Source organism: Lygodium microphyllum, chromosome 28 (genome assembly GCF_053477565.2).
Source record: "Lygodium microphyllum isolate KBCC chromosome 28, Lygodium_microphyllum_v1.1.10, whole genome shotgun sequence".
Classification (NCBI taxonomy): Eukaryota; Viridiplantae; Streptophyta; class Polypodiopsida; order Schizaeales; family Lygodiaceae; genus Lygodium; species Lygodium microphyllum.
In genome coordinates this window covers 86,922,691-86,939,594 of record NC_141162.1, presented here as the reverse complement: position 1 = coordinate 86,939,594, position 16,904 = coordinate 86,922,691, and positions in this window count along the sequence as shown.

Genomic DNA, 16,904 nt, shown 5'->3' with positions numbered 1-16,904 from the left:
GGCTGAATGACTAGTGGAGGAGGGGAGTCAATATCCTCTATGTCAATGGGTTCTAAATCTTCTAAAGGTGGAGGGGGAGAAGACTGGATCAGATGGAGGAGGAGGTAAAATACCCTTCTTAAGGCCTGAATATGTGAGAAAAACATATAAATATGACCCAAAGGTTACATTGGTAACATTCCCTCTAGTCACCATGAAAAATGCTGGTCCACCATCTTCGTAAGAAGGTAAGTGCTCCAATCAATTGTAACCCCTCTCAAAACCATCCTGGAAGCTGTGAAGAGCTCCTTGGACAAGTAGTGAGATGGTGTCTTGGCAGGCATAAACCTGCCCTAGAGAATTGACAGACTAGCTTTTAGAGAGGATCAGTGATCATTGAGAAATACACTCTTGAAGTGTTAATCACCTTCTTGACATTGAGGATCTCTTTAGTTTGCTTCTATAACAACTTGAGGATCTCTTCATTTGAGAATAATTGTCTAGTTGTGACAAAGGGTTTCCCTTTTATAGGAAAGGGACTAACCCTGTAGGTGTCAGGACCATGGAAGGACCACGAACCAAGCTTGACTTCTTACTATATGATGCGAGAAACTCATCACAAAGACCTGGATCATCTGGAATCAGAGGGAGAGGAGTAGCCATAAAATATGCAAGGCCAGCTTTTGCAATAGGCTCAAAAGTTAGTAGGGAAGGACAATCCCTACTGATCAATGGGATGTACTGAACAAGAAGAAGCGTACGGGGTGCCATTTAGATAGTGAACACACAATATAACTCACAAGCAAAAGAGATGCCTGCAAAACCAACAGAAAAGATCAGAGATAAGATATCAACCAAGATTTTGAAATGAAACTCGACTGACTATCCCTAAGCAAGGCACATCCTAGAAAAAAATTAACATGACCTCTACACATATGTGACCAAAAGCTTGGTGATATGCAACAAACATGAACCTATCATGCAGATAAAATGAAAAATAAATTCATATCATACCCTTAATCGTATAAATAAACCAAATCAATAACTACGCATGACATAACCAGAATATCGTTGACCATTAGTAATAAAAAAGACAATTCTGTATGTTTATTGAAAAAGGAAAAAAAGAAAATGCAGTGAGGGGAATGATTTTAGTGAAGGGCTCATTTTAATAAATTATTAAAAATGGGTGAAATTTTATTAGGTTGTAAACCTTAGAAAAGAAAACGATGGTTCATTTTTAAATTTTTATTTACAATTTATTAAGGTGAAATGATGCTTTTAACAAATCCCAGACTTCGATACCCTTACTGAGTCTCTAAATCCAGATTCATGAATTAAGAATTTAATGTGTCTAAAGCACTCTTCTTTTTCAGTGCATGATTTTTTTGTGACGGCTGGTTTATTTGATTTAAAATTAAGGTGCCTCTGAAGAAGCGCACATAGCACGTGCAAAGTGAACGTCTGATTGAGTTGTATTTAATTCTCGATTTGATTAAAAAGAATGTGTGTTGAGCACGGATGTGCGTGCCATGGTGGTGATTAGGGTTTATTTTAGGAATTAATAGGTGAATTTTGGGATAGCGAAAAAATAAACGAGAAGGGAAAAAAATTTACTTGAGAGAGAGTGTGTGTGTATAAGGATACTGAATGCACACTTATCAATCCCACAATGTAAATAAGTCTCAAAAGAGAAAAGCCAACAACTAAAAAAGATTTGAACATGGTAAGCTCATAAAAAACCAAACCAACACCTCATGAAAAAAATAATCAAGAAGCATGTGTTGTTTGATTAGATGTTTGGCAAGACAATACTTGTACCAAAAAGATTAGGGTGGGTGTATTTAATTTTGTTGGGATTAGTGTTTGGGTTGTGTGTTGACTTTTGTTTTATTTTTGTTTTGTTGTTTTTAATGAAGAAATCCCAAAAAAGGTTTCAAATTTTAAGTATGATGTTTCAACCATCCAACATGAGTGAAAACTAAACCAACAAATTTCAGCAAGGCGTCTAGATTTTTCCAATATTTTTTCGTTTATGTTTGGCATTTAACATGTTTTTTTCAAGAATTTTGCCCAAAAATAAAAATTTGACCATTTTGTAAAGCATGTTTATCTTTTTTTTTTAATGTGGATGAATTTTATTTATTTTTTAATATTCTTTTGATTTCTATTTATTTTTTAAAACACTTTTTTACCAATTTCTAATGGATTTTAAATGGATTTTGGAGTTTTTGAATTTTTGCAATTAATATTTTGAATTTCAGCTTTGGAAAATAATCAAAAAATTGTTTGGTTGGTAAAACGAATTTTTTACTATTTTTTGTAAAATTTTATGAATTTTTATTAAATTTGTTTGATTTTTATGTGTTTTTGAGGGTTTTTGATAGTTTTTTCATGAAAAATGGGAAACCCAACTGCATGTGAATAGCAACTACGCACACCCACAAAAAAGTCCAATGCATGTCCTCGTGCGTGAACATCCGCATAGACCACCGGACACACGGACCATGTATGAAAAACCACGCGCAACGGTGTGTGAATATCTATTACGAACCCGCAAACGCATCCCCATGCACAAATCCATGTGTACGTGCGCTCATGGTTGGGTGGTAGATGTGGGTGTTGTAAGAGAGAGGCGCACATGGGAAAGGGGGGCTTAATGGGGAGGGGTTTAGTTAGGGGGGGGATTAGGTTTTGCGAGGGGGGGTTTAGGTTAGGGGGTGAGGTTAGTGGGGTGGGGGGGTTAAGGGGAATAGGGTGGGCAGGCAGGGGGGTGGTGGGAGGGGTGGCTAGGCACGGGGGAATGGGAGGGATGGGCGGCGGGTAGGGGAAGGAGGGTAGGGGAAGGGGGGAAAGGCGGGTGGGGGGATAGTGCAGGTGGTGGCAGCGAGGGCCCAGGGTGGCGGGTGCAACAAAGGCAACTCTATAATGGACGTGCATTAAGGGAGTATACCTCTAACATATTTGGTTTAATGGAAATGTTTTAATCCTTTCAAGACATGAAAAACCTCTATCACTTTGATTTTACTTTGCAAGGATTGTACCCATTTTTAGTTTTGCACTGTTGAATGCTAAAATGATTGTATTTTTAGTTATTTGATATTGGATCTAAGGTGATTTATGTTTTATTGTGTGGTTGAATGATAGGTTTTTGGATGGTTTTGAAGTATTTTGAAGAGTTTTGGGTTAGTTTGAGTGGTTTTGAGAACCTAATGATGGTTTTTACTTGAGTTGTGATGTGCTAATTTGTTCTCTGGTGGTGTGTCTATTTGGTTCTGATAGGTTTGTTTTGACGAAGGCATGCCTCACCCACGGCCTTGTCCCAATATAATAATCAATACATGGAGGTTCTCCATGAGGATTGGATGTCCCTTGTAATCATAAGAAATAAAAATATTTGTTTATTTTTTTGACCTCGATTCGTTCTCTAATGAAGTGGACAAGGGCATTGATGATGGGGAGCTACATGGATGATTGGCAGCAACAAGTAGGATCTAGGGATCTTGGAGCGGTTAATCTTAGCTCATTGTGTAACCATTCGAGGAACCAAAAATGCCAATTGTTGTGAAAGTGGACATTACTTAGCATAATTTAAGCCACAATTAAACTATTGGTAAGCAAAATTAGGGCTAAGGAGTCTAGGTGGGGCTCTTCAATATGTGACTTTATGATTGAGTTGATCAATGCTTGATTGTAATAGTCCTTGGGGAGTTCACTATATATATATCCTCTACATCATGTGAATTCAAGAAATATTTATAAATATCCTTATCTATGAATTTTTCTTGAATAAAATACAACCCTTTTCTATTCAATTTGTAAATGACCCCTTTATATTACACCCCTCTTATGTAAAAAATGTATAAAATTAATATTTTAGAAATACCTTATTTTGAATTCACATGATGCACACATATATTTATGAGTGACCTCCCTGAATGATAGTCCATAACATTTAGAATGACGGTGATCGTGACCTCAATGAAAGCATTGCATATTCTAGTGGTATGGCCTATAAATTTTGAGTGATTCTACTATCTTGATTAGTTTTTTATACTACTTTTAAATGTCAACTATTAAATCCTTGGTTTTCTTTACTTTTATGTTGTCCCTATTGGATTTTTTTGGTGGTGAAGGTTCTCCATAAAAATGGCCGCATTCAAAACATTATTGATGTTGGGAAAATCAAGTTTAAAGTTCCTAGCAAAGATTTCAAAAATCCTTTCATCATAGATAGCCTTGAATGATTTTGTCACTTCTATGATGGCTACAAGTTTCTCTATGGTAGGAATCTATTTGTACATGTGTTGGATATTGGAGATATAGTCTCTCATGCTTTCATTCTCTAACTACTCAATCTTTATGGGCCAAACAATGATTTTTTCCCCATACTCATCTTTAGCTCTACAATTGCAATAGAGTATGAGATAGTGCAACTATGGTTTAGGGTAATGCACTATAAAATGTGCACTATACTATGGTGTATTCTAAGATGCAACATGAGTGTAGGGATATGTAGAGGTTATTTTGTAAGTCTATGAGATTGTTGAGCTAGATGCACAATAGTCAGGACTTTGAACAAACTTCTTATGTTTCAAAAACTATAGCTCACTTCAGCACAAAAATCTCTCACCTTATATCTCAACGCTCCGCTCTAGCTCTCCATGCATCCTTCTCTTATACCAAAGAAAGAAAGAACATAAAACTAGCTTTGAGATGTAAAGAAATCACCTATCTTACCTTCTCCCATTGTACTCTGAAAGCTTGAAGGCTTGCAAATAGTTCCATGACCCAAATAACATAACTCAATAGTATTTCTCCTTTGTGTCCCCCACCAAGCACACCAATGATTCAAGAAGCCAATAGATAAAAAGAAGAAGAGCAAGAGGATGATGTAGAGCTCAATAACACTCTTATACACACTCTCTCAATCACTCTCAACAATTGAGGCAAGATGCTAGAATAGAAGAAGGGAATAGAAAGCTTCAATAATTACAGTGACAAAGCTTTCACATCATAGATGCATAAGAAGAATTTGTCATCAAACTTGTTGCAATAGAGACATGTCAAAATGGTAATTATAACTGAAACCTCCTACCTTTATATAGGCCAAGATTAAGGTTAGTGTTAGGTCACTTCTCTAGGGTGGATTCCTACTTTAGGATTAGGATTTTCACTCCTTTGGGCATCCTATGTACTTTGTAGGCTCTAGGATAGTTAGACCTTGAAGCATGATTTGTCCTTAGGCTAAATAGACTTAGCACATACTACTCTAGTCACAATCCATGTGTGTGATCCACACAATAGCCGGTGTGATGCTAGTGTGACAAACACAACTATAGGTGATGATACAATGTGCATGGGAAACTCTCACAATGTAATATATCCACAATAATAATAATATATCTATGAAGTATAGAAAATAATAAAAGTACCCAAATAAAATCAATAAAGAGCTTCAACAATAGCAATAACCACACACTCTATTAGAATGCTTCAACATTTTTTATTTTACTTTTCTAATATTATATTATTATTAAAATAGCTTGATGTCCATTGAAATATAGCTTTTATAAGGTATAAATTTCAACAATTCAATATGGGTGTATTTTTTGTATAATCGTTAGAATGAAAATGGATTTCAAGCACAACTGTAGATGTGTTTCTCAAACTATTCAAATTCATAAGTGCAATTCAATAGGCTCATTGATGCAACCAATTTAAAGGGAAAAAAGTGGGTGATTGACAAAAGTGGTCTTGCTAAAGTGAGCTCTTTTTCCAACAAGAATTTGCATTCATTATTCTAGATCCAAGAACATATTAGGCATTCATTATCATTTCATCAGGAAAATGGTACTTACAGAATAGATTGATCTACTTCACATGAAGACCTATGTGGAAACCAAGTTGATGTACATATGTAGTAATGAGAGCATCCATGCTCGGGTGCCTATTTTAATCCATAAAGGGATTTTTTGAACCTGCATACATTATTCAAGTAATCACGGTGTACATAACTCTCGTGTTGTTCCATCTACACCTCTTCAATCAAATCTCCATTCGTAAATGCATTCTTAACATCCATCTACCAAAGCTTCCATCTCTTAGATGTTGCTAAAGCATGACAATTCTCATGGTTTCCATCTTTGCAAATATGTTGGAAGTCTCCTTATAATTTAAACCATACTATTGTGCATAACCCTTAGCAATCAACCACATTTTGTATATTTCCAATGATTCATCTGCCTTGCATTTCATTTTGTAATCCCACTTACATCTATGGATGTTTTGCCTTCATGCAAACTAACCAAATCCCATGTGTCATTTTCAACCAATGGTGCATATTTCTGATCCATGGAAGCACATGAATTGTTATCTCCAACTAGCTCACTGAACTTCATAGGCTCTTTGTGACCTATTCCATTTAGTCATGTAAGAAAAATATCTAGCTAAATACTCATTGTAAGTCAGCCTATCAACAATCTTCCTAACCATTTCTGACATTCTTAGGTATGGTTCACTATGCCATTGCCTCTCATAATGTGGTGCATATCTTCTTTGTCCTACTCCAGTGTCATAACAAATGGTATGCCCAATTCACAAGACTATCACTACCACATGCCTCATATCCATATGTAAGTGGGCCACTTTCATCCATCAAACATCTTCTCTTTGCCTTTGTCTAATCTCCCCCTCACTGACATATCCATATCACTGGATGCATAATCATGACTTCACAGTCATCCTCTCCAATGTCTTTAACTGTAGTAGAAGACACATTAATTGTATTCCAATTATTGTAGTACTAGTGTGGAAGGGTAGTTTTTAGCATGAGTATGACTAGCTAGTCCATGAGAAACCACTACATTTTGACAACCACACTATGGTGCCAACTCATCAAATACTACAACCCTAATGATCATGTCTCATGAGTAGACAAATTGTAGCACTTATAGAATTTCGTATCTTATACATAGCCAATAAAAACACTCTTAATAGCCTTCGGATCTAGCTTCTTCTTCTTCTCATCAAATACATGTACATAAGCAATGCAAGTGAATGCTTTAAGGTGGTTGATAGTTGGTTTGCAGCTATACAATTTCTCATATGGTGTAAGATCATGAATCCCATGTGTAGGTATTCTGTTCAAGGCATAACTATAGTGTGATATTCCAATTTTTTTTTCAATATTCTTGACTTTTTGAAAATTATATTTCAAGAATTATAGACCATTAAATAGAGGAAGTCTCGAGAAAAATAGTCCAAAGTTTGTAACTTGTCACTTTTCCAAGTTGATAGGGATTGTAGCCATCCTTCACGGAAGTCACCATACGAACGCAAGTCATTAGCCATAAGTCATAATAGACCAAACCCATTGAAAATTTAGCAGAGAAAGATAAGTCTAAAGGATTTAAGCTTTAAAGGTGAAAAGCTCTATGAAGAAAAAGAACAAGAATTAGAAGAGGAAGATGATGATGAATAGGCCACCGCCCCTCCTCCCTCTTTTTAAAAGAAAAAAAATGGTGCACCTGATTGCACAAGAAAAATCCTGAATCCTCCTCATGTATCATAGTAGATAACTCTAGTAATTTCCCCCTCTCAGTTTGACAAGAGGCTTAGTTTGAAGGACGATCATTGCCAATCAGTCATGGCATCTCTGACAGCCTCTCTCAACCTCAAAGATCAAATTGTTAGCATCAAATTACATCTTAAAATCTTCTAGATTTACTGATTTTCAAAGATATCCCCACAAAGAGCTCCTCTTCTTGGCCACAACCCTTCTTCTTCAATTTATCTATAAATATGAGGCATGCGGAGCCATTGGAAGGCATTTTGAACAAGAGAGGAGAGGCTCTTCTCAAGAGTATAGAGCAAGAGGGAGTGGGACGACAGAAGCACAAGGATGGAAATTGTCATCATACGAAGACAAGGAGGATACCCCGCAAGCTCTTGGAATCGAATCCTCCATCCGTTCTACCCCACTTTCCTATGGAATCAAGACTCTTCTTGATTTTCCTAAATTCCTAGTGATCTCCATTCCCCATCAATCAAATTCCCATCAATCCAATTCTCACAACCCCAAGCTCTCTTGCCAGAAATCCCCTCTATGATCTTACGATTAAAGACCATGCCTCCAAAGAAAAAAGTTATGAAGGCCGTAGAGACAGGAGCTACCAATAACATTGCGAACACAATCACTACAAATGGAATGACGAGTACTAGGATTACAAAGGAAGTTGCAAAAACCATCAACTAAGTAATCGTATGGATCAGTAGATACTATATTTTTATAACAAAGGTAGCTAGCAAGCCATCATCCCATGAATGGACAACAAAAAGTTGCATTCGTAAAATATGATTTTATTTATTTCTTACATATAATCTTTTAAACACTACAAGATAAAGGCCTCATACCGATGTTCAAAGCGACAAAAATGTTCATAAAAAAATTACCCCCGTCATTGCAAAAAATGTAGGTATTAGCAACACCATAGAACTGTCGTTATAATCGTTGCTATATACGTCGCTATCCACATTGCGGCGCAAATAGCTTGCGACGCTGATAGCGACACAAATAGCAATGCCCATAGCGATGATGTGTGACACTAACTATGATGCTAATAGTGATGTGTGCAGTAAATTTGCGGCGCTAATAACAACGGTTACATGATTTTTTTTTTTGGTGGTAGGGCAGTAAGATGCCCTATCAAAAATAGCACTATGTGCTTTATTTTGGCCATACAAAAGAGTTACGGTAAAGTATACAATGCTCATCAAAATGAAGATAAAGTGTACTTGAATCCATAAGATGATACATAAAATAAATACAAGATCGCATAATGAAAGCGACGGTAGAATCATAACAAGATAAAAAGGATGATAATGACATAGTGCATAGAAAATGCCTACATAAATCACATGACCAAAAAAGAAGAGGATGTGTACTCCACGGATCCAAGGGCAATGAGCTATATATCCTTGCCATTCGAGAGCTCATCCCACCACAAAGGAGCATCGAACAGACTCTACAAAAATAGAAACAACTACACATTAGTCCGCCATACAATAATGCATTTTAATTAAAATTAGTAACTACGGACAAGAAAGATGAGTGACTTACTAGGCCGCCATGTCTATACAATCGATCAATCAATGTAGTGAGACTGTGTCTCTAGGACAGTGGGATAACGATTTGTAATGGAGTGCTGCAAACAAAACAAAAGACAACTGTTAGAAACATGATTATCAGTACAAGGGATATTGCAAAAAAATAAACAAGAAGAATAAAAGAAAAACTTACAAAGTCCTCCAAATAAGTCTTGTGGCCACTCCCAAGATGATGGACCACTTCTACCTCCAGTTATGCCCTTGCCGCCTCGCGCTGCTATCTCCAACATCTTGGAGAATTTGTAGCCTTCTCCCTGAGTCGGCACTAGGCATCTGCGTATAGCCACTCGGGCTTTTAGGTCCCACTCTTAAGTGCCTTGCATGCAGAATGTCTGTGTGACATGTATGCATGCATGCACTCCATCATCCAAACTATGGAAAACCTATCTAGTGCGGCTGGTACGAAAAACTCCTTGTGCACGGATGCTACTATGTAGTCCTTTCTCCCCTCCAATATATTCTTTCAATGATCGAAGACATTGTGCCGAAAAACTTATTGGCACAACTCTTCAATAAAACAATAATCTCTATTGAATCTAACTTGTAGATTCTACTCTACAAATTTTCCACCAGATAGTAGATTCTTAGTGATAGATGGTACATTTAACACATCATATAGAATCTTTTTCTTGTCATCATGCATGACTAATGGTACCACACCTATATGTTTGATATCATGATATGTATCATCACTAGTGCATACACAGCCATGAGAGCATGCAATTGTCTAATCATACTGCTCACCATGTGTTATATGATTGGATGTACGTGAGTCTATATACAATTTTTCATTAGCCTTTCCTTGCTTAGACATATCCTTAGAAATATATTGCACAACAAGTAGCCTATCTATTTGATCAACATGAGTGTTACTAGAAGATACATAGTTGCCATGTTGTCTAGCTTTTCCTTTCATGTGAGCTTGCTTTTTGTGACAATCCTTTCCATATCCAGCACATCAGTGACATATTTGTTTATATTCAACTGATCATGAGACTTCCAAGAATGACCTTTGTCTATAGGTGATCTCCCCTTGCCTCTAAATTGCCAAGATCCTCTCTAGCCTTGTGCATTTGAACTCTATTATGCATTCTATTGATGATGTCGATAGGCATTTTGAGTGTCACCACAACCTCAAAAAGATCCATGAGCTCTGGCACCTCTAGCTCTTTGACTAGAGTAAAAGATCGTATCTCTACGCCATGAGATACTTGAACCTATAATCAAGCCAAATATGATTTCCTTGTGTAGTAGTAGTGCAAGTAATTCATTCGAATCAGGGGGTTCTACTCTCACAAAAATCAATGTGTCAAAGGCTTTGTACTCCTTATCCAAGTTGTTTAATGTGATTGGAATCATATCATCCACTTCAAATTTTGAGCTAGTAGTAGCAAGCTAATCTGAAATGGTTTTAATCTGGGTCATATAGGCCTAGATGCTCTTGCCATTTCTAAACATATTTTTGAACTAGTGCTTTAGCTATATCTTTTATGCATGATTAATATTACCATAGTTCTTCTCATAGGAATTTCCCAAGCATCCTTCAAGGATTGACAATCTAGTAATCTACATAGCCATTGCATCCAAGATGCATAAAGAGAACTAGTATAGCACTTTGCTCACTCTTTTTGATATTATCTGTGAGCCCTCTACTGATCCACGAGTCAAATTTCTTTCAAGTAGTTTGAATTTAGCTTTAGCCCCAGTATATATATCCCAATATCCTCTACCCATTCAAAAATTTTCACATCCTAAACTTCCATAGAGAAAAGTTCTTATTGTCAAACTTCTTCTCCACAATCCGAGTAATATTATCCATACTTGTTGCATTAGCCATATCTTCAGCTCTATAAGTATTCACTATAGTACTCAACCTGACTTTTCATTGATTAACATTATTGCATAGCATTCAAGAAACTCATGTACATTATAGGTACCCTGCAATCAGTTCAGTCTAGCTCAATCTAGACATGTAGCAAACATCCGTTCATCAATGGAAACCCAAAAATTTTCAGCCAAGTAGCATAGACATGCCACTATTTAGACCAAACAATTTTAGTGCAAGAGTTAATGATAGTAAAATATCTGCAATAAAACTCATGATATTTCAACTTAGAAACATGCCAAGAATCTCCAAATAGTTGTCAAAACATCTATGTAGTAGCATTTCAAGCAGGTGCAATTAACTCCATACAGCTCATGTAGATATCTTTTTATGATAAATGATAGAAAATAGTCTAAAGAAACCAATAGTAAAAACTCTACAATAATCAAGGTATTCTCTGCACATAATAGCCTCAAAACTTTTTTGACATGTACCATAACCTCTAGGACTCAATACAAGGACACTTGAGCATCAATGGTTGTCCATACAATTAGTAGAAGTGATCAAAGAGACTTCTCACAACTTGTAAGTAGCCAAATCTCTATTATAACCACCTCTAAAACAATCTAAGGATTCCATTCTTGTAGTATTCCATAGACAAGCTTACATTCATGTAGTCTCATCAAACCATAAGTAGGTACCAAACAAGCTTCAATGAGCTCCAAGGTGTCAAGTACAAGCTATCCCATATTCAAGACACTACCTTGCATGTCAAATACCTTCATTTTTGAGATTTTGCTCCTCAAAATCATGCCCCAAATGTATGAGAATGGTGCTATGTTAGTTTCCAACTATCTCATTGATGTTGAATTTGCGAATGTCAAGCTTTAATGAGCTAAAACCTTTTGATCAAGTACAGACATAAAAACTAGCATAGATTTTTAGATTCACGCTAGTTCTTGTAGGTTCTTTGGCTAATACCTATGGCTCTTCAATGAGGACTTAACAAGTGCTATGTAGGCTCCATAATATAGGCTATATACCCATCACCCACCACAAGGACTAAAGATGCTTGCCTCATTTAACTTGGCACTATTCCCTTTGACATCCAAAAATTGTCATAGATGTTTGGAGATCAAGCTGTTATATTGATATAATTGCTGAGCGTGATGATCTTAACCATTGGATTCAATGAAAGTCAATGAACCCTCTTTACAAGCCTCAATATGCTCTATTAGATATAGACTACAAAAACACACTAATACATACCATTCAAGTGCAAGTTATGGCTCCAATGTTGTAAGACAATCTTCTTTACTAGTAGCAAGTCTGAGTCGCCCTCCAACTTCCAACTCCTTCAAGACTAAGCTCTTGTGCACTTGAAAGCCAAGCTCTTCAGCTCTCATACCATGTTTGAAGGGAAGCAAAAAGCAAAAAAAGGTATGGAGAGGTGCCAGTTGAGAGTGGTGTACTCTCTCTTTGTTTCCTTGTTCAATCACACTATATTGTAATACACACTAACTGAGTAACAATAGTATAAATAGATAGGTCTAGCAATTGACCATAGTTCACTAACTATGATTAACCTACCCAACTTATTCAAGACACATACATGTCTAGTCCAGTTAGGCTACAAGTGTCTAGTGTCGATCATAAGTAATGCTAAGCTTGAATCTCAACATGACACTTGTACCAATGCTAAAAAACTAAAAATAGCTACTTAAGATATGTTTCTTGCATATGTAGCACACATTTTAAAACCTTTGTGAGATTCACTTTATTTCATTCTACTCAATTTTGTGTCATTAAACTCCCACTCAACTCTTCCTTCACACCTCTCTCTCTCTCTCTCTCTCTCTCTCTCTCTCTCTCTCTCTCGCTTGAGATAAGATCTCTTAATTTATCTCTCTCTATCTCTTTGTCTGTGTGCATTGTCGCAGTGTGTAGGGTTGAAGGTCACCATAGGGGTTTGGCAAGAGAAGAATGTATGGGGATTCAAGAGCTTAGACTTCGAAGATGGTAGAGATAAGAGAATGGTTGAAGGTTTCAAGCCAAGTTCTTGAAAATAAGAGACAGCATTGTGAAGGTAGATTTAGGGAGAGGAGTAGATAGAAGAGAAGGGGTTTGACGAAATTGAAGACGTAGAAGAATACTAAAAAAAAGAAATAGAAAATGTAGAAGAATACTAGCAGAGATGAAGCTTGTCAATTTCTTTAAGCATTATGAGAAGATATAACTCTAATAGACAAAAAGTGTGTAAAAAATACCTTTCTCTATGCTGCTCAGATCGTCAATCTGATGCTTCCATTGGCTCTGAAAGGAGGGTTAAATTATTAGGACACTTGGCAAGAATTCTACCAGATCACCCCTTCTTCATCTCCCACTTTGGAGTGTTGTTCACTGCCTAAAAATAGCGATCGCGCAATTTCACTAATCTCTCTTTTTACATAAAATCCTCTCAAATTGGCTAAAAGCTATATGCTTTCTTTTACATGTCATACTAATCTAGAAGTTATCTATAGTTTTATGGTTTTTTTTACAAGATATAATATCTAGAATGTAAAAAATTGGCTAAAAACTTGTCAAAAAAAAATCTAATATTTTGAACCATGGACACTAACACTAATGCCTAAAGTGGCATTGGCACTCTAAATCTAAAAGGAAGCCACACTCTAGATTTTTTTACATGGTGTGTGCATAGCAGTATGACATCCACCCCCTCCTAACATGCACATCCTCTGTCATGTGCCAAAGTCTTATGGATTTGCAGTGTTAGAAGAGGTATCTTCTGCCACGTAAATGTCTTCTTCTTCTTCCTCTATGTCTTCATGCTCTTGAATTATATTCAAGTCTTCTAACTCATATGTTGAACTTTCTCTTCGTTCGAAGAGCTTGATTCTTTTTCCAGCTATACAGGTATCTTTCTGCTAGTCCCATCCAATTCAGCCAATGAATATGTGGCATTGTCATGAATGACCTTTACCATATACGGGCCAAAGCAACGCTTTACCATCTTCCTAGAAGCACTATATTGATTGCCTAGGCTGCTATCATAGACAAGCACCCAGTCATTTTCTTGAATTGCTCTTGGCCTAAGTCGATGTGGCTTATCAAATCTTCTTTATTTCTTTAGTCTTGTTGTCTTTAGCTTCTCAATAGCTGCTTGAACATCTTCAGGCCTTCTTTCTAGCTGCCATATGTGCAAAGGCAGCAACCCTTCTCTACTGATGCCTTTCTCCCAAGGTAGAAGAGTCCATGTGAGAATAGATTCTTCAATTGGTGTAACTGGTTATTTTCCATGCATAAGCTCAGTTGGCATATAGCAAGTCACTGAACTGTGAGTAGCCTGGTCAGCCCATAATGTAAAAGGTAGCATTTTAGGCCATTCTTTGATCTTTCCTCTACAAGACTTTGCTAGAGCTTTGAGAATAGGTTGATGACCTCTCTCACTCTTTCCATTTCCTTTAGGATTATAGGCTGATGTCAAAGCCAACTTGATACCCAATTGAGCAAAGAAGTTGCGTGCCTCATCATCATTCAAATCTCCTTTATCTGTAGTTACTTTACCCACACAACCATATCTGCAAAACGCATCTTCAAGCAAAATATGACAAATAGCTTGAGTGGTCTTGGTTGTTAAGGATTTTCCTTCAACTTGATTGGTTAGATCCTCTCTTGCAAGCACTAAATACCACATATTCCATATTCCTGTAGGGATGGTTACAAGATCAATAACCCATCTATAATGTATAGACAAGGGATAAGTCGGTTGTAACCCATCTCAATGCTTGACCATAGAATACATTTGACACACATAACAGGTTTCAACAAAATGTGCTATGTCTTGATACATGTTTTGCCACCAATATTTTTCTTTGACTTTACTAAAGGTTTCCTATATGTCTCTATGGCCAGCCCACAGGCTTTCATGAAATTCCTTCATTACCTGTTGTTGCAATCTTTTGTTACCTAAAACTCAGAGAGGTGCTTCTTTCTTCTTCTTTGCGTGCTTCCATAGATGTCCTTCTTTAAGAAAAAAAGCCATAAGCTTTCCTCTTTTGTTACCTAAAACTCAGAGAGGTGCTTCTTTCTTCTTCTTTGCGTGGTTCCATAGATGACCTTCTTTAAGAAAAAATCCATAAGCTTTCCTCTTGATATGATTGAACTCCTTATCACTCCAAGTCTCCTTCTTCTTCATTGTGCTCAAATATTGGCTGATCTTCACTCAATCTTCTTCATAATCTTCTTCAAGGAAATGAACTAGAACTTGAGCAATGCAATGAGCATGCTGCCTTCTAGTTGACCTCACCCTGTTGTTTTTAGCTTTGGACTAATATATGCAGTAATAACTGAAAATGTATTTTCAACAGCCATGGAATGAAATTCAACAAGTATATATTCTTCGGCTTCATCTTCTTCCATCAGCTCTTTTTCATTGTCATATCTTGCACGTGATAGCATGTCAGCAACTCGAATCGCCTTTCCTACAATATCCTTTAATTCGGGGTTGAGAGACTTAATATATGCAATCCATCTTCACATAGCAATGTCGGGTGTAGAGAAATTGGAAATCATGCCCAAGAGTGGAAGATAATCAAATTCTACCACTACGGAAGCACCTATAAAGTATTCATGATCACACTTCAATGGTGTTACAACTCTCCACAATTCCCTTTTTACTTGTGCATACCTTCTTTGATGTTCATTGAGAAATTTTTCTCCGAAATGAATTGCATACCTGTTATCTTCGAGATCCTCTTGGCCAACATCCCATCCTATCCCAATGGGACTTGTATCCATAGTAAGGATGATGGGTTGACCATTTGAATAATCAGCCCTTTTGAGAGTGAGGAACTAAAATTAACAACTTCTTTAATTTGCGCATAATGAGAGTTTGCTCTTTATTCCAAAAGAATATTTGTAATTTTCTTAATAATTGATAAAGATTTCCAGCTACATGAGAAAAATGTGGTATCCATATGAGATAGAATACACATGTGCCAAGAAATTTTCTCACCTTTGAGATATTTGTGCATTTTTCTTGCATTCTGTTGATGGCATCTATCTTGATTGGTGAAGGTTTACGCCCGTATGGACCACATAGATGTTTGACCACTAGGACTTCTTCTACTTTAAAAATCGACTTAGCTCTAGAAAGGGTAAGATCTACCTCTTCTGCCCTTGTCAAAATCCTGTCACAATCATGAATATGGTTAATTGCAAATGTCCTGTGGCCATCTTTGCCTAGCTCCTCTTTCTTTTCATTGACTTCACATTCTTTTATAGGTACATCATCAATAAATGAAAGAGTAAGTTGTGGAATAAAGTCCCTTAAGACTTTGTGCATGGCATTCATCATATGAGCTACAGATTTTGTTGCACCTTGTGGTAGATTGCACATGTGGGCCAAACCAAGAGGTGTCTTCATAGTGATAATGTCTTGGCTTTCTAATGAAAGCTGAAATTGGTCATATCCTGAATATAGGTTGCCCATAGAATAAATTGCTCTACTTGAAAAAGCTTTAGCAAACTCGTCAACAATTGGACCCGAACCAACATTTCGGATTGTGACACGATTAACAGGCTGTAGATCTTGAATGAATCATAAATTTGAGTAAGGTGCTAAAGAAGGTTCTTAAATCTTCAGTCTAATCTTCTCATTTAAAAGTTCCAATAATTTGGGCAAATGTGCCCTTGGAATGGGAATGGGCTTGAGGTTCCAAGGCACATGTGGGACTGTGAAAATGACCATAGGAGCCACAATATTTGGATCCAACACAGCCTATTTCACTTGGTTGAAATGCAAAAGTTTTTCCATGTTTCATTATCATTTGCACACCAATTTTTGTAGAGTATCTCCTGAAGAATCCCCCATCTTGGATTTCTCTTACACCGACCTTCATGTCGGGTTCACCAATGTCGCAACGCGTAG